The sequence below is a fragment of the Mastigoproctus giganteus genome, chromosome 6 (assembly GCF_048544385.1).
Source record: "Mastigoproctus giganteus isolate SK-2022 chromosome 6, ASM4854438v1, whole genome shotgun sequence".
In the NCBI taxonomy this organism is placed as follows: Eukaryota; Metazoa; Arthropoda; class Arachnida; order Uropygi; family Thelyphonidae; genus Mastigoproctus; species Mastigoproctus giganteus.
The window spans coordinates 140,128,596-140,147,067 of record NC_143580.1 but is presented as its reverse complement, the minus strand read 5'-3'; the positions used below and the strand labels follow the sequence as shown (position 1 = coordinate 140,147,067).

The 18,472-nt window shown below is 38.2% G+C and overlaps 1 protein-coding gene across 1 annotated transcript in view; it reads right to left on the bottom strand.

Moving 5' to 3' along the window:
• Positions 1-18,472, bottom strand: part of LOC150084620 (uncharacterized) — a 582,065-nt gene that overhangs the window by 213,338 nt on the left and 350,255 nt on the right. The window lies entirely within an intron of this gene.

Sequence of the window (18,472 nt, the reverse complement as noted above, 5' to 3'; positions counted from 1 at the left end):
ACAAATAAAAACAGTTTCTTAGTTGTTCACATAAGCTCCCTTGCTTTGTATGAGATTGTGAAAAGATATGATACAATCAAGGTAAACAAAGTCTGATATTGTCACATTAAATGATAAACTATGTAGATAACCACTCCGCCAAAGGATAGTAGTTGAATAACTAGAAGTTTTCATGCATGGCATGTGACAATTATGGTATTACTGGATCCTGAAAAACTGTGGGAGTTAAAAAAAAAATAATGGCTTCTTTTAAAGCTACTAGAATTTATAAAAACAGTGAATTGATTATTTCCGATTGTGTTTAGTTGCATGGTGACAGCAGATAAAGAGATGGTATCATCAAAAAATTTATAATAGATTTTACTTGAAGGTATTTAGGCTCTCATCATGTAGGACTATTCTTTCTTTGTACTCAAAATCTCCAAAAACTTTTGAAGGTTGACAATTTCCACTGTGCTCTATGGGTTGATTACCATATTTGATGGCATATAAGACACACTTTTTTTCCAAAAATATGTCTTAAAAATCACCCAGTGTCCTATATGCAGAAGGGAGCTCTCCCTCATCACTGTCAGGATGAGCAAGCAGGTTGTATTTCACCGCTCGGTCAGAATATTTTTGTTTGTGAAGGGGCACCCTAGGGTATCTTTTGGACTTGCAGAGTTGTTTGGAACCAGTTCCAAGAATACAAGAAAAGCCTTAGAAGGCGACGGAAGCTTCAAGATTGTTCTCCAGGTTTCTCAATAGTTCGCTGATCCTTTAAAAGGTAGCATGACCAGCGGGCCAATTAGTTCTGTGCGTCCCACATTGGCAGAACTTGAAGAAGATGTAAAAAAGTGGGTAGTAGGTGAAAGGAATTTAGGAAGAAATGATTATGCATAAGGCCAGGATATTAGTAGAAGGATGAGAAAATCCAAATTTTTCTGGAACAGAAGGTTGGTGTTAGCGATTCATGCAAAGGCATGGTTTATCAATGAGTACAAAAACATCAATTGCACAAAAATTATCAGCAGATTATGAAGAAAAAATACTGGAATTCCATAAATTTGTAATAAAGGCATGAAAATGAACTTCTTTTGAATTTGGCCAAACAGGAAATATGGATGAGGTCCCACTAACTTTTGATGCACCGTCCAACAAAACTGTGAATATCAAAGGATCTAAAAATAGTGTAAATAAAAACCACCGGGCATGAGAAAACACACTACACAGTAGTTTTGGCCTACTGTTCTGATGGCACAAAACTACCACCATTTTTAATATTTAAAAGAAAAAATTCCAGAAGGTGTATTTGTTCATGTTCACCCAAAAGGCTGGATGGATGAATCTGGAATGAATTTATGGCTCCAAAAATATGGGCAAGGCATCCTGGTGGTCTCTTCTCATTTGGAACCAGTTCAGAGCCCTTCGAACTGAAGTTATTAAAAAGAGGGTGAGGGAATTGAGGTAGTTGTCACTCCTGGTGGACTGACAAGCCAACTGCAGCCTTTAGATGTGTCCCTAAATAAGCCATTTAAGCAAAATATGAGAGAACAGTGGAACAATTGAATGGGAGAACCCAATCATGATCTCACACACACAGGAAGAATGAAGAGGCTCACCATTGCACAGGTGTGTGAATGGGTTAAGGAATCTTGGAGAAATATAAGCGGTAAAATAATTATAAAGTCTTTCAAGAAGACTGGAATTAGTAATACCCTTGATGGCACTGAAGACACTGTGCGTTATTTGAAGATAGTGATACCAATATTAGTGAGAGATAGTTTTTGGGATTTAAAAGCAATGATTTTTTTGGTTTTAAAAATGACAACTTTCCCTTTGCAGAACACTAATGTTTTTTTACCATTCCCTCACTGTCTTTTTTGTTCATTTTCAATTCTAGTGGTAGTTTGCTTCATATAAAATATTTTCTAATATAGCTAAGATTCCTTTATTTCTCTTTTAAATTGCTGTATTGGTAAATTAATATAATTAAATACTGTATTATTATACAGTATTAGTATTTTTCTTGCTGTTCTGATCACATGTTTAGGATGAGCTTTTTACTACTGTACACATTAGAATAAATATTAAATGCCTAAACACACTACAACTTTTTTCCCTTAATTTTCCTTTCTAAAATGGAGATCCATCCTATATGCCCATCTATCTTATATGCCATCAAATATGGTAATTACCAATTGTAATTGAACTGTTACATACAGTCAGGTTTAGATTAGTAAAATTCACTAAAGTATTGTACAGAGATAAAGTTTTTATTTCCAATTTGTTCTTAAAAGATGACTGTTCACTAACTTCATGGTAATGTTTCAACAATAAATGTTGAAACATTACCAAGAAGGTCACTTGGTGAAGATGAGACTTCTGCAGCTGTTGGAAACCGATAAGTTTTCATTGAAATTTTATCGCATTTTTGATTAGTTAGTGTATTAATTTGTGTTTTACAAACAGATTAAATAGGCTTAGTGGTGTTCATTAGCTTATTTTTTAAATTTAGCTGGCAAATTTGTAAGTTACAACTCGATACTCCTACTGCTATCGTAGCAGTGTTTATGGCGGGAATATTGTAGCGTAACCAGTAGCTCAGAAGAATAGTAAGGTTTAAATTGTAATAAATAAGTATTTTGAAGGGTTTAATCACCTTTTGGGCATACATCTGTTGTATTTTTTGATTAGTTAACATATATTAATTTGTGTTTTACAAATAGATTAAATAGGCTTAGTAGCGTTCGTCAACGTATTTTTTTTAAATTCAGCTAGTGCTATCTTAGCAATAAATAAACTCATACACCAAGAGAATAAGTATTTTACTGTAACTGAAAATTTACAAATTAAAATATAAAATAAAATAAATAAAATTACTACACTATGTATTTACAAAAACTGATATTATAATAAATTAAATTATGTACATTGTGAAAACATTAAAACTGTAATAAATTCCTTGCAATAAAATATACTAAAATAAACCAGATTAAAAGCGATAAAAACGATAAGAAACCTGGAGCTTTCGGAAGCATCGGCTTCCTTCCTCAGCAGTAACAAAACTTCCTGCAACACTTCCTCATATAACAGGCTCACGGTACTTATAAATGTGGTTCGGTCGGCACATGGTCTGAACTGGAAGCGGAAACAGCTCGGGGGCGTACAAAGCAAAACCGTTCATCCGTACTTAGGACAATGGGATCTCCCCATTAGTGCCATCGTGGCCAATTTGGCCATGGAGGAGTTAGAGGGCAGGGTTTTTGGTGAATGTCAGTTTCCCATAAAGAAATGGAAGAGGTATGTAGATGATACCTTTACCGTGGTCCAGAAGGGGAGAGAGGATGATGCACTCCATTGGCTTAATAGCTTCTCCAAATTTATACAATTTACCTCAGAGGTGGAGACAGGAGGTACCCTTCCATTCTTGGATGACTGGTCTCTAGGATGGGCCCTAGGCTCAAAACTTCAGTGTATAAAAAACCTATGTGCAGAGGTCAGTACACCCATTATAGTTCAGCACAAGCTGGACAGCATAAGAATAGTGTGGTAAAAGCTCTACTAGATAGAGCAGAGTCACACTGTACTACCTCTGAGGACAAAGTATGTGAAATTAGACGAGTCACAGCAGACCTTAGAAAATGCGGATACCTCCAGAGGATCATAGACAGGTTTAGTAGAGGAACAGAGTCCAACCATCAGGAACCGTTTGTTGCTGTGGCTACCGCATACATTCCTTACTATCCGGGCGTTACTGAGCATCTAGCGAGAATTTTGCGTGGTTATAAAACACGCTGTGTGCAGCTTCCCGGGCAGAGGTTGCACTCAGTTGTGTCCCAAGTAAAAGACCCAATAGCAAAGGACCTGAGCAGTGGAGTGGTATACAGGATAAAATGCCCGGATTGTGGGGAATGTTATGTGGGCGAGACAAAACGACGGCTCAAGGATCATCTGGGGGAGCATGCAAATGCTATAAAAACCGCTGATTACAACAAGTCTGCTGTGGCCGAGCATTTTTGCGAGAGGTAGCACCAAATCTTTCCAGAGGATGCGGTTATTGTGGATCGAGAGCATGGGATCTGGGACCGTACATGGCTCGAGAGCTTACGAATCAGTTCATCTGACAACAATATCATGAATAGGGACAGAGGTATGCGTATGCATCCTCTGTTTGAAACCATTGTCCTAATTACAGATGAACGGTTTTGCTTGGTACGCTCCTGAGCTGTTTCCGCTTCCAGTTCAGACCATGTGCCGACTGAACCACGTGTATAAGTACCGTGAGCCTGTTATATGAGGAAGTGTTGCAGGAAGTTTTGTTATTGCTGAGGAAGGAAGCCGATGCTTCCAAAAGTTCCAGGTTTCTTATTGTTTTTATTGCTTTTAATCCGGTTTATTTTAGAATATTTTATTGCAAGGATTTTATTATAGTTTTAATGTTTTCACAATGTGCATAATTTAATTTATTATAATATCAGTTTTTGTAAATACATAGTGTAGTAATTTTATTTATTTTATTTTATATTTTAATTCGTAAATTTTCAATTACAGTAAAATACTTATTCTTATGGTTGGTGCATGAGGTTATTTATTGCTAAGGTATGTATTTTCCCAACCTCAGAGGCCTTTTACAGGATTCAGCTAGTGACTTTGTAAGTTACAACTCGCTACTCTTACCGCTATGATAGTGGTGTTTTAGCAAGGATATCATAACGCAATCAGTAGTATAGAAGAATAGTAGGGTTTTAATTTTAATGAGTATTTTGAAGGTTTTAATCACTTTTTGGGCATATTTTAAAGAGAGGGCACTGACTCTTTAAAAATTACAGCTGTGATTTACAGGCTCCGAAAAAGCGATGTGTTCGCCATTTTATTTATCTAATTGTTATTTTATATTGTACTTTATAAGTAGCCTTATAGTTCTAGTTACGCTGGTTATTTTCATTTTTAATTTAGATAGAGTTTTTGTAGATTACTACTTAATATACGTAAAACCGTTGTTTGTTTCGAATCTTGCAGCTATTGTTTTCGTACAGAGAGTAGTAGGGAATTGAAATTTTTAATTGTGGTAACTAGGTAGCTCTAATGTAAAATTATATAGCATAATGCGTATCACTTCATTTAGGATTCTATTAGATAGTGTAGTATTGACAATTAATTAATTAAATTTATTTATCTTATTAATTTTAAATATCATGCCCCAGAGAAGAGCAGCAAAGCAACAGGCACAAAATGGCAGGAATGCTGTGATTCGGGGGAGAAATGAGGGGGTGGGGGCGATTCTCCAATGTATTACAGCCTAAAAAAATGTGCAACTTGTGAAATGTTTGCCGAACTCTCTGGAACAGAATGTGATCTAGACAAGGAGGATGCGTGTGTGTGTGTGTGTGTGTGTGTGCCAGGTGCAGAGTTTGTCTAGAAATCAGGCATCAACTCAGCGTTCTGATGGGCATCTAGGAGATGCTTGAGGTGTAGGGTAGATGCCCTCAAAGAAATTAATATGAGGGGCCCGTCAAGCTCTCAGTTGCCTAACTCAACGCCAGATCCCACTCTTGCGCATCAGACAACACAGCGGCAATATCCAAGTCAGAATGCACTGGTCGCACAGGAGTCAGTTATTGTTAGTGACTCTATTGTCAGGGAAACAGGTAATATATTGTGTAAAAAGGATAGACAGAATAGGACCAGAGTATGTCTGCCAGTGGCAAAAGTTAATGACGTTGTACAGCAGATATCTTTTAAGGGAACAATAGATGACATTGTTGTACACATTGGCACTAATGACATTAACAGTAGATCTGGGTACTTACTTAACAAGTATAGGTCAATGTTGAAAAAAAGTCACAAGTTAGGGTTAAATTTGAAAGTGTCTACAATTCTGCCCAGACACGATAGAAGGGAGTATATGATGAGAGCCTTGGCAATCAATTCAGCCCTGGAGAGTTTGTGCAAGGCTCATGGGGTAGAATTTTTTTTCAGCGTGGTCTGTGCTTGTTAACTGGAAAGATTGTTTCTACAGGGATGGGATATGCTTAAATAGAAAAGGTACAAGAATATTTGCTGATGCTATCGAGGCAGTATTAGGTGGGTCAGAAAACTGCTAGCTTGGGGGGGAATTCACAGATTAATAGATTAACGGTAGCCACAGGCAGAGGTGAAAGTGATTCCTGCACTGCTTCTAATGGAATGAGCAGCAGCCTGCAAAGCGAGGTACTGGGGATTTCAAGGGCTGCTGGGAGTCATCATGGAACAAGTAAATACATGGGTTGTGTTAGGTTAATTAAGAGTAAGAATAGGTGTATGTATACTTACATGTACACCAATGCCAGGAGTATAGTTAATAAATGTGATGAATTTGAGTGTGTGTTTTATGGGTGTTAATGGCGCATAAGCTGATGAATTTGAAGCGTTGGTCAAGACATCAAAACTGGATATTGTTGGGATATCAGAGAAGTGGTGCCATACGGATATAAGTAGTGCAGAACTGGAATTTGGGGAGTACCTATTGTACAAAAAGAATAGACAAAACAGGAAGGGAGGAGGGATTATGCAGTTAGTTAAGAAACACAAAATCTAAGGAAGTGCATCCAATTGACATTGGTGGACAATGAAATATTGAGTCAGTGTTGTGTGTTATAGGCCTAATGAATCTGATCAGTATATTGAGCAATTGTGTAGAGAAATATAGTGGGCCAGTAAATCAGAATGTCTTATAATGGGGGATTTTACCTTTCCAGATATTGATTGGAACTGGCGGTTGGACACTCGCACACTAACAAGACGTTTGCGGATTTATTGGATGACTGTTTTCTACAGCAACAAGTTTGAGAGGAAACCAGAGGAAGTAATACTCATGATCTTGTTGTTGTTGTTGTTGTTAGGTTTGTTGGTGCATCAGCAACTATGGCTATAATGCACTGATTTCTGACTAGTATGTCTTTGTTGTTGATGCTGTTTCTGATAAAAATTTAAACAAGGTGATATTTATTAATCAATTTTAGGAAAACAAAAATGTCATCCATATCTTGACGATCTTCTAGAACATTACGTAGTGTTAATTGATTGCAATTTTTGAAAAGTAAGGAGAAAGCAGTTTTTCGTTGTCTTAAATATAGTGGGCATTCAATAACGATATGCTTTACAGTGAGTGGACATGAACAGTTACTGCATTGTGGGGCATCTTCCTTTCTTAATAAATAACTGTGAGTGAGGTATGTGTGACCAATGCGCAGTCGCGCTAGTACAGTTTCTTCTTTTCTATTTTCCCTTAGACTGGATCGCCACTGTTTGGGTTCTTTCTTTATTTCAAAAAGTTTATTATTTGTTTCTTTTTCCCATATATGTTTCCACTGTTCTTTAGAGGTCTGCTGTATAATGGATTTAAAGTCAACATAAGGTGTCCTGAAATTGGAAGAAATAGGATTGGAAGCATTTTTGGCAGCTAAATCTGCCTGTTCATTTCCTGGGATTCCAGAGTGTCCAGGAATCCAACAAAAAATTATGCGGTGACCACGTGCATGAATTGCCATTAACTGAGTCCAGATTTGTTGTACCAGAGGATGACTGTTGGGGCGTTTACCTTGTATACAATTCACAGCACTTAATGAATCGGTATAGATTATGGATTGAGTATATGAGGCTTCTTTTATTTTCTCCAGGGCTAGTAAAATACCATACAACTCAGCAGTAAAATTACTACATTCTGAAGGGAGCTGTTTAGCGATGATAGCATCCGGCAGGACTACAGCTGTACCAACTTTACTGGCAGTCTTGGATCCATCTGTATATAGCTGCACGTAACTGCTAAACTGAATTGAGTGGGCCAGATGTAATTGTCTGATGTTAATATCTGGAAGATTATTCTTTCCCCATTTCTGATAGTATTTTTCAAAATCTATCGTGGGTATTTGCCATGGCTGGATTTGCATGCTAGTATCCTGCATTATGTCATTCATGCTGAGTCCCCAGCTAGTGTTTAGAGCTTGAAGCCTAATGCCAGATGGTTTGTTGATACGTGATTTAGTACGATAGAGGTTTTCCCATTTTGGTCTGAAGAGATATTGCCATATCGGGTGTTGTGGAAAGCTGCTGATTTTCGCAGCATAATTTAGGAGAAGAATTTGTCGCCGAAGGTCTAGTGGCGGTTCATTGGCTTCCGTATATAGACTTAAAATGGGAGATGTACGAAAGGCACCCAGTGCTATTCGAAGTGCACTATGATGAATGGGGTCAAGCCATTTCAGTACACTTGGCCTGGCTGAGGCGTATGCAGGAGATGCGTAGTCTAAGCGGGATCTAATTAATGAGCGGTATAAATGTAGCAACATGTACCGATCTGCACCCCATGACATAGAGGAGATTACTCTGAGAATATTTAGTTTCTTAAGGCAGCTGGTACGAATATATTTTATATGTTCAAGGAAGTTTAATTTTTTATCAAGTATTATACCAAGAAAACGAGTGCTTGGTTGAAATGTAATACAATGGGAGTCTAACTGAAGGTTTGGATCAGGATGCAATGTACGTTTACGACAGAAGTGTACTGCAGTTGTTTTCGGTTTAGAAATTCTGTAGCCATTGTTTTTGGCCCAAGAGACTATTCTATTAATGGTGACTTGTAGTTGTCTCTCAATAAGTCGCATATTTTGAGAATGACATGAGATGGCAAGGTCATCAGCATACAGGTATGCATCAACTGTGTTAGGTATACAATTGGTTATAGAATTGATCCTGATGGCAAAAAGTGTTGCACTTAGCACTGAGCCCTGGGGAACTCCTTCTTCTTGAACATATGTGCCAGAAAGTGACGAGTGGTAGAGGACTTGGAAGGATCTGTTAGATAGGAAGTTCTGAATGAATTTCGGGAGATGACCCCGAAGACCAGATTTATGTAAGTCTCGAAGAATCCCATAACGCCAAGTTGTATCAAATGCTTTCTCGATGTCAATGCATATCATAACAAAATGTTCATTTCTTAGAAAGGCGTTCCGAATATTTGCTTCTGCTTTGATAATGAGGTCAAGCGTCGATCTACTTCTCCGAAAACCATACTGGCTTGGACTCAGAATGTTTTGAGTCTCCAAATACCACGTTAGTCGGATGTTAAGTATTTTTTCCATTGTTTTTCCCAAGCAACTCGTTAAGGAGATAGGTCGATAGTTTGTTGGGTTTGTATGGTCTTTTCCTGGTTTCGGGAAGGCTAGCACATAAGAATGGCACCAGCTGGTGGGGTAATATTCCTCTAAAAAAATTCTATTATAGAGTAGTAAGAGACCACTTAATGATCTTTCACTTAAATGGGAAATCATTGAGTAATAAATTCCATCAGGACCTGGAGCACTGTTTTTCACTTTTGTGAGCGCATTAAGCAATTCAGTCATGGTCAATGGCAGATTGTATGAATGTTTGAGAGCTGTATTAAAATTCAGTTTATACTTTTCTGTATTTTGTTTTAGCATCTGAAAGGCTGATTCATAGGCGGAAACAGCTGAGAGTGATTCAAAAGACGAGCCAAATGCATTAGCAAGTTCTTCAGGTTCAGAAATTTCCTTTCCTTTCAGAAATAGAATCGGGGAAGTAACAAGTGGGTATTTGCCATTGATACGTTTGATTTTTTTCCAAACTGTAGCAGTATCTGTGAATCTGTTTATTGTGGCAGCATAGCGTGACCATGCTTCTTTTTTACTCATTCGTCTTATATAACGAGCCTTAGCCCTTGCTCTTTTAAACTGTAGGAGGTTGGCTGTGGTTGGATGTTTTCTAAACTGATTCCAGGATTTATTTCTTTCTCTTTTAGCAATGCTACATGCTTCGGTCCACCACATTTTTGGATGGAGTCGGATTTTAAATGATGATTTTGGGATAGCGGATTCAGCTGCTGTCATTATTCGTTCTGTGATATAGCTTACTGCAGGATCTATCTTGTCAGTAGCAATGATAGTGGAATCTAAATGAGCTATTTCTTGATATTTAGCCCAGTTGGCCTTGTCAAATTTCCAAATTGTTCTAATTCTGTTGATCGGAGGAGAACTTGTACAGAAATTACAGATGATCGGAAAGTGATCACTACCAAGAGGATTGTCAGTAACTGTCCAGTCAATGAGAGGAAATATTGTTGGAGAACATACTGTTAGGTCAATGGCAGAGCTTGAGCCAGATGGTACATGAACATATGTGTGATCACCTGTGTTTAAAACAGTTAGATTGTGTTTATCCAAGAATTTCTCAATTATTTTCCCTCTGCAGTCAAGTTGTTGAGAACCCCATAGAGGGTTATGGCCATTCCAGTCACCCAGAATACAGAAAGGAGCGGGTATTTGTCCTACTAGGTCATCTAAATCAGCAAGGGTGTAAGCGTGGTTTGGTGACAGATACAATGAGACTAAAGTTATCGTTATGCCTATGGTGATACGGGCTGCAATTGCCTCCAACGGTGTTTGCAAGGGAACAGGTCTGGAGGGAATTGAAGAGTTTACTAACAGCGCCACTCCTCCGTGTGCTGCATTAGAGCAGTTTCTATCTTTTCTGTACATGGTGAAGCGTTTAACTGTTATAGATACTGCATTCGTCAGGTTTGTTTCTTGTATGCATGCTGCAACGGGCTTATATTCACTTAGGAGATCGTAGAGGTCATCGATATTAGCACAAAATCCGCGACAATTCCATTGAATTACTGTGTGCATTGTTCGGGTTTAAAAGGAGGGTTTGGTTTCTTACGGCGGATTTTTTTGTTTGCGCTTTTCTACTTTTGCTTTTTCTTTTTTTGGGAAGACTGGCCTACCTGTGTCAATGTCATCCTCTGGATGAATCTCAAGAATTGAATCATCTTCATCTATCTTTTCATCAATATCCATGGTATCGGATAAAAATTTAGTAGTGTTGCTTCTTTCAGGAGTCTTGGCTCGTTCATTTGGTTGTTCATTAGGCTTCTTATCTGGAGGTATTGTTACAGGAGTATTTGCTTCTCGAGTAGCATATTTAGGAGTAGGTTTTTCCTTTGATGAGGAGAGGAGCGATTTAGCCCAACCAGATATTGAGATATTTGGAGGGACTGAGCAGTCTGTCTGAGTTTCTACTGAGCGTAGTCGTTGGGTAACTGAAGCATATGTAGGTGACTTAGCAGGTACTGCAAAATGTTTTTTAGCTTCTTGATAGGATACTTTCTGCTCTATCTTATATTTTTGAATATTCTTTTCTCTTTTCCATTGAGGACATTCCTTAGAGAAGGCAGAGTGGTTACCATGGCAGTTAGGACAAATTTGCACTTCAGTGTTACAGTTTGTGTGTGTATGCTCTTTTGAGCCGCAGTTAGCACAAGTGGCTACACTTCTGCAGACAGCTTGGGAATGACCAAATTTTTGGCACTTAAAGCACCGGACTGGATTTGGAATGTATGGTCTTACTTGGCATCGAAGATAACCAGCTTTAATAGAAGTAGGCAGATTTGGTGTTTTGAATGTTAGGATCACCGTGCGTGTGGGAACAGGTTCTCCATCTCTTTTAATCACAATTCTTTTGGCTTGTACTACGTTTTGATCTCTTAGTTCATGCACAAGTTCATCCTCTGATACGTTTAATAAATCCCACTCTGATATTACCCCTTTAGAGGAGTTTAAGGTGGCATGTGGGGTAACCTTCGTGGGAATTCCACCGAAAGTAGATATTTTCAGTAGCCTCTCAGCATGTCGATGTTCGGTCATTTCGATCAATAAATCACCGGATCTTAATCGCCAAACCATTTTTGGAGGGCCAGCCACATTTTCGAGACATTTCTGTATCAAAAATGGGGACAGCTTACTCAGTGGTTGGTCTGTGGAGGAGTGTAGTATTAGAAAGAGTGGTGTGATCTTATCCATTCCTTCTTTTTTTTGTCTCTTAGCATGGGATACATTTGTGTCGTCCTGATCTGGATTATGTTTGTCCAGTTCTGAATCATAAGATCCACACAAGGACTGTTTATTTTTGTCCATCGTTGCTCCTTTTAGTCCTGGGAGAGTGGATTTCTTCTCCCAGACTTCCAGCCCCGCCACGTGGAGGTAGGAGCAGTGCCACCTAGTGGCCAAGCGGTTGGAGAGGTTAGTTTGTTAGTGCGAAAATTAATAAATATACTAGGAAAAGAAAGGTAATTTTCCTTTCTGGGTTCTTACTTAGGACCTGTTAAGTACAGAACCACTTATAAAGAAATAAGGATGAGAAAAGCACTGGAAAGAAAATATAACGAAATCACTTAGAAAGAGCACTATATATCACTTAGGAAAATCGCTTGGACACTATCGCTTGGCACTCGGGGCCACTCATGATCTGATTATCAGCAGTGATAATCAGATCATGCATTAAGAACCTGCAGATAAAGGAACCACTAGGTGGCAGTGATAACAGTGTACTGATGTGGCATTTATTTAAAGATGTAACTACCATAAGGGGTAAGAGGAAGGGTTTTGCTTTCGTAAAGGTGACTACAGCGGTCTCAGAGTTTTAAAATTCTATAAAGTGGAATCAACTGATGATATTACCAATGGTGAATTCTAAATGTGAAGCCTTCAGGGAATTAATCTTGGAGGGTACTAGGCTTTTCATACCAACTAAGAAATACTGTTCAAGGTTTAGGCCTAATTGTATATCAGATGAATTAATGCGGCTCATGCCAGAGAAGAAAAATGCATGGGATGTATATAAATTATCAGGCGACACAGAAGCCTATGGCAGATATAAGCTAGTATTAATCAAGTCACAAATGAAGTTAGGCAGATTACAAGAAACCTTTCGCAAAGAAAAACAGCAAAGAGTTCTTTACTTGTAAACTTTAGAAGGAAAGGGATGAATCAGATTGGCCCACTTAACATAGATGGTTTGACTATTGATGATCATGCTCAGGTAGCTGATAAATTCAACAAGTATTTTGATCTACATTCATACATGAGGAATTATTCAAGGAGGGGAATGCCAGAAGTTTATCAAACTCTAATAGGGAGCTAAGTGATTTTGTAATAACTGAGAGCAAAGTGGAGGAGAAATTGTTGCAGTTAAACATAAGGAAGGCACCTGGGGTGATGGGATCTATCCAGTTATATTAAAGGAAGTAGCAAAGGAAGTAAGTAAGCAAACCATTAGCCATAATTATGAAAGCTTCCTTGAACTCAGGGTAGATCCCCATGGACTGGAGATGTGCAAATGTGTTCCCAATCCACAAAGGGGGATCAAAGGGTGACACGGGTAATTACAGACGTGTTAGTCTAACTTTTGTTCCAGGGATAATAAGAGCATTAGCAACTAAGGGCATTAGCAACTAAGGCCATACTGCTCTGGGGATATGCGGTGATCATTCCGACCTTTCCGCATCCTCCGTATTTGGTGGTCACGGGCTCGAACCCCGGTCTAATCAAAAAGCATGTGCTATGCACTGCTGCTCCTGCTCACCTGGCTACGAAAGCGCCTAAAATGAAAAGGACCTGGGAGTAATTGTGCTGTCAGATATGAAGTTTTCTGAGCAGTGCAAAAAGGCTGCAAGAGTAGCTCATGGTGTCTTGTCAATGGTATACAGGAATTTTGCTAGCAGGGATAAGGGGCTAATTGTCCCGCTGTATAAGGCAATGGTCAGGCCACACCTTGAGTAGTGTATAAGGGTCTGGAGGGCTCATTTTAGGAAAGGCATGGTGCTGCTGGAATGAGTACAGCGAAGGGCAATGAGATTGGTGAGTGGAACAAAGGGTTGGTCTTACCACGAAAGGCTTAAGTTCTGCACATTGCAGCTTCTGGAGACTAGGCACTGGCAAGGTGATCTGATTGAAGTTTATAAGGGCTTGAATGGATTGAGTAAGCTCATCAGTGCTAATGGGATCCTTCCTCTTGAGAGAAAGGATCTAAGAGGGCATAAATTCAAATTGAGGAAAGACAATTGTAGAATAGATGTGTGAAAATTTGCCTTTAGTCAGCGGGTGGTTGATAGTTGGAACAAACTTTCACTTGTTGTAGTGGAGGTCAGGTACTTAAATAAGTTCAAGGCAGAACTAGACAAACATCTGGAGTGAATGGATTGATGAACTGGGAAGAGTGTTTTTTTTTTTTTGGCTGATGCTATATAAGCTTGCTTTCTTGCATCATATACCCTACTAATGCTAATGCTACAGATCACATTCTTCTATCCCAGAGGGCTGCACACCATCATACAAACTACATTGCTGCTTGGTTAGCTAAATGCAGTTAGCCATTGCAAAATGTACAATGCACTAATTCCTACTTTAAGCAAGAACAGTGAGGTCTAACTTATCATTATTACCTCTAGAATGCCTTGTAAAATTTATGAATGCAGCAAGAGTCTCCTGCAATTTAATCCAACAATCAGTATACAATAAAACTGAGCATGTATGTATTCTTATTTTTCTCATATGCAATGGCATAATTTTTAATAACTATTAACTCCAGTTAGTCGTTGTTTGGTTTTTAGGAGCATTAGCAACTATGGCCATATTGCTCCGAGGATATGCTGTGGTCATTCCCTGACCTTTCCGCATCCTCCGTATTTGGTGGTCATGGGCTCGAACCCTGGTCTAATCAAGAAGCATGCGCTACGCACTGCCGCTCCTGCCCATCTGGCTATGGAGGCACCCTCCAGTTAGTCACGTGTTGTAAATTTTATGAACTGACAGTATTACTGTAAGTGGGAAATTTTAATGATTTAAACAGTGGTGCTCAAAAAAATTGCATCACCTTATTTTTTAAGTTGTTTTTCCTTATACTGGCAGCTAATCTTTTAGAAATAGCTGAAAGAAGATAAATGCTTAATAACAATATACATATGAAATTATTAATTGTAGAAATATTTACTTTTATGCATTATGGATAAATATACAATGAAATAAGAACTTTTCTCTAAAATGACAGCATGTTATTTATGGATATTATAACAAAATTCTATGAAGGCAGGGATTTTTTTTCATTACTTTGCTCATACTAGGATGACAGGCAGCTATATAACCAAAAAACACAACAAAATGCACACTAATATTTTGTTGGCCCACCCCTTTGATGACTGCTGTACATCACTGTGACACTGATTGGATAAGGTTCTGAATGTATTCCTGGGAAATCTCATGACACCAAACATGGATTAATGTCTCCTACAGCTCTTTAAGTGTTTTTGGTTTCTTTCATATTACTGGAACACCCAATTTGTTCCAACAATTTTCAACTGGATTGAGGTCTGAACTGTTCCCATTCAATGTTATTGTGTAAACTGATTTTTCCTTCAACCATTTTTGTGCACAGTAAAGAAAGTAAAATAAATTACATTTATTTAGTGTAACATTTCATAAATTTAAAACTTCTGCTAATTTTGTGAAGAAGTACTTGGGGTTTAGGCTCTATGATATGGAGCAGAGTTGTGCTGAAAAATGCAATTGGCAGCAGCCCTTCATAGTGATCTCTAAATGTGGAAAGTAATTTTGTGTCAAGACTGTCCTTGTACACCTCAGAATTCAAGACAACCGACTCCTCTATGTGAAATACAGTCCAATATAATTCAAATGAAGAATGTTTCACTGTGCAGAAAATATAGTCAGGATGAAATTCTTCTCCTCTTCTTTGTCTAAATCAAAATATCTTCGGCAGTGCAAAAGATATTTTGATAACTTTTGTAATAAACAAGCCACTCTTGACTGATTACAGTGAATTCTTTAAGCTATTTTGTGCATAAAATGTCCCTCTGCATTCAACGCTTTTTCTGTGAGTTGTTAATTAAGAAAACTTTGCCTTGCAATAGCACAGAATACTGAACTCGCAGCATATGCACCGTATTTATACTGTTGCTATGGTGGTGCAAGCATATATGTCACATGACACCATCTACGAGAGCTTGTTAGAGATGAATGATGATAGGGTAATGTTATTACAAAAAATATATGATGAATTGTGAAATTTCACAGAAATTTGGAAAATTTTGGAAGCTATGCAATTTTTTTGAGCACCACTGAATTTAAATTTTGTAACTTAGTTTTATATAAGAATATTTTATCAATAATGTCCTAGAAAAAAATTTAGAAGTGATGTTATTACCTTCTGAAGATATTTACAAATAAAGTAATAGAGGAGCTGATAAACCACTTGTAATCAGTAATTTCATATCAAACAAATTTTTATAAGAAATTACTCCTGCCCTCTTCATTCCAGGACTGAGTGGGGCCCCCTCCTTTGTTCCTGGGCATGTTGCATTCATCCCTCCAACACTGCTGCGAAGAGGCTTCCCAAAGGCACTGGACAAGAAGCATCAACCAGTGGTGATGGAAAATGCACAATGCATGCTTTCTGTTCCACTGAGTCTATGAAGGACAACCACTACTTAATGTGAACACTACAAGAAGCAATATGAGAATGGCATTAAGTAAAATGCTACTTTCAGTGTGCTAACATAATGCGAAATTGCTTCAGATACGTGCATATTTGCCATCTTTAATATTTTTTGTAAATAAAATTTACTTCCCCAAATAGTTTTTTTTTTTTTTTGATAGTCATAAATTTTACGAATGATGGTATTAATGTTGATTCATTTATTAGTCATGTTCTAGGGTTAAAGGAGATTTGGAAAGTGGTGTATCCATTGACTCTGATTTACTCCATATACCTTCTGAAAATAATGGCTCACATGCTGCATTCATTCCTTGGATGGGTTGGCTGCTTCAACTTTAATGCTTGCTTTTCCTGAGTTCTTCCATGCAAGGATTCATTCTATACATTCCATCCCTTAAATAACTTTTATTTGTTTGTTGGTTCTTTCTAAAGTGATTGCAATATAGCATGTTTTCCATGTTAACTGTTTCTGTTGGCACAGGCCTGATAATTTTCCTTAGACTTAAAATTGCTTCAAACACTCACTGTTACATTGTGGAAAGCAACTGCAGATGATATGGGTTTCCTCAGTTACACTATTTGTTATTTTGGCTGTTTGGCATATCCATTCAAATAAATCCATGCCTCATCTGAAAGAAACAAAAAAGACAATTCTGGGTCAATTTCTCTCTTATGAACTGATGGAAAGAATTATTTGTAATAATTGACTCTGGTCTATAGAATCATGTGGCTGCAAAGATACTGTCATTTTGAAGGGCCATGGTTTTAACAGTTTTGTTTTCATTCTAATAGTCTTTTTTGGCACTGCCCTTTCTTGTGTGGGGTGCCTAAAAGATTTACACAGAGAGCTTCAGATAAGTATCAATTTCATTCATTTCACCTCTGTTAATACTTGTCAGTCTCCTTTTGGTTTACTGTTCAATAATAAACATTTTAGTCTAAGTTTATTTACTAAGAATCATAAATAAACTACGAATATTTGTTATTCTCAGTTTATTTATGATTCTTATACAGGGTAAAAATGTGAAATGTTATAGAGCCAATTAATGAAATTTGTATTACTTTGGCACATATAAGAACGTTATTTTTTAAAGGGAACTTGCACACACACACCCAGCAATAAAGTACTTCCTCACTGAGAAAAAAAAAAAAAAAAAAAAGAACATCTTCTCCTCTTATTTTAGACTCTCCACATCCTTGGCAGTAGAAATACCAATGACTAAAGTGAGAATCATACTTTTTATTCATATGGTTTGGAAATCTACTTCGAAAAGGAAGTGGAGTCTTCTGTACTCAACAGTATTGCATTATCTCTGGTGGGTGTGTGGTTTTCAGTGCAATAAGCACAGACAGCATAGTAAAACGAGGTTTGGCTCCATGTGCCAGGGACGAGCACCAGGTAGCCGACACCTGTGTGGTGTCTGCTCCCTGGTGGCAGAGTGACCCGTTACTAACAACATAAACAACACATTACAAAACCTACATATTACACTGCAGGCCTATCTGTAGTAGTACTATGGATACAAAAATTATAGGTGCAGATAGACGTATGTCTGGGAACCCCCCACCCCAACAGTCATATACATAATACAATACAATACAAAAATGTACTCTTAACAGAAAACTGAAGCAGATATTCTGGGCCTGCTCTGCAACTGGGATTCAATACAGCAGGTGGACTGCAAGTGTGGCCAACACTACATTAGGCAGTCTTACTGGTGTCTCATTTACAGGATGGAGAGGTACTCCTGTATGATTTGAGTAGGCAAAGTAGCCAGTTCACTTCCAGCCAAGCTGGAAGTGACCTGGCTACTCTGTCAATATCATAACATCCACAACAGGAAATGGAAAATTTGTGGAGGCATAATGCATCCAGTCCAGTCCTCTTCAAACTAATAGAAACACAGGCAAATATACCTCTTCCCCTAGCCAACCACCAGTAGAAACCTCTGGTGCAGAATCCCAGACAATGAGCCCAGACCTCAGGAGCAAAACATCCAGGATGGAAGTGGATTCCCCCCACCACTACTCTGACAACAGTGGTGTTCACTCAATCTCGGCAGAGAAGACAACAGATCTGCCTAGGTTGAGTCCCTAGTATCACATCCCCAAACACATTGCTAGAGGAGTCAACCAATGGTGACTGCAG